Genomic DNA, 1,357 nt, shown 5'->3' with positions numbered 1-1,357 from the left:
GAGCAGAGCAAATGGCTCTTTTATCAGTAACACGCCGTTATAATAAGACTCTTTGTGCCTGGCTTTTGTAGAAAATGGCTTTGTCTAGAATGGAAAAATCAATGATTCTCCAGAATTTAAAAATGGAAAAATTAGCATTTCTGAGAGAGAGAGGGGGGGGGGAGAAGGGAGAGGGAGAGAGAGAGAGAGAGGGAGAGGGAGAGAGAGAGGGAGAGAAAGAGAGGAAGAGGGAGAGAGAGAGAGCTCTTTGGGAGATAAAAATGAAACCTAGGATCCTAAAGGTGAAGGGTGCTGAATCAGTCCTGACAGTGTTCTCAAGACCAGGAGTCACCCAGGACACAGTCAAACAAGTCCTTTTCTGAGCTTGATTTTCAGGCCCCTCATGAAATACATTCCAAATCCTCTTGTGCATGAATGAATGTATACACATGTATATGTATGTGTAAGTGTGTATATATATGCATGTGTGTGCATACATGTATGTATGTGTGGTGTATATTTGTGAATACATATATGTGTGTATGCATGTATATGAAGGCAGAGGATAAACTTGGGTTGCTGTTTCCTTTCTTTTTTTCTTTTTCCTTTCTTTTTTTTAAACCGTTTTGTTTAAGGTCTGTCAGTAGCCTGCGGCTTGCCAGGTAGGTGAGGCTTGCTCGCAGCATACTCCCAGCACTGACTGCTTCCATCTCCCAGTGTTGGGATTATGAGTGCTTACTATTTTCCCTAGCAATTTTTTTTGAGACAGGGTTTCTCTGTTTAACAGAGTTCTGGCTGTCTTAGGCTTGCTTTGCAGACCTGCCTGGCTTTGAATTCACAGAGATCTTCCTGCCTCTGCCTCCCAAGTGCTAGGATTAAAGATGTATTTGACCACAGACAGCCTAACGATTTTTTTTTTATTCTGTGGTTGTTGTGTTTGAACTCTGGTTTTCACGCAAGGCAAACACTTCTCCAACAGAGCTTTGTCCTCAGTCCTTCCCACCCTAAATCCTTCTTTGTGGCAGCAGACTAATCTGTTTACAACTTTGACCTTAGAGGCAGAGATGCTTATGGAGACTGAGCAAAGTAATCGATGTGTTTTAAAACACTTAAGGGCATGTGACTGCCTCTGTTTGCACGCTCACGGAGGAAGGGAAGGGAGAGGATCTGGATGGATGTACTGCTGGGCTCAATGGCTTTCCTGCTTCAGATAGAACCCCGAAGTCTATGATGTCAGGCCTGAAAACCAGAGCTAAGAAGTACCACAGTGGAAGCTGAGTGAAGAAGACATCAAGGTTAACTGAGTCTGAGAGAGTGAGATGTACCTATAAGGACAATATCCTAGGAGGGGTCAGCATGGCCAGAGCCGGACAGACTC

This window comes from Apodemus sylvaticus, chromosome 2 (assembly GCF_947179515.1).
Source record: "Apodemus sylvaticus chromosome 2, mApoSyl1.1, whole genome shotgun sequence".
NCBI lineage: Eukaryota > Metazoa > Chordata > Mammalia > Rodentia > Muridae > Apodemus > Apodemus sylvaticus.
Note: the sequence above shows the minus strand (reverse complement) of the source record.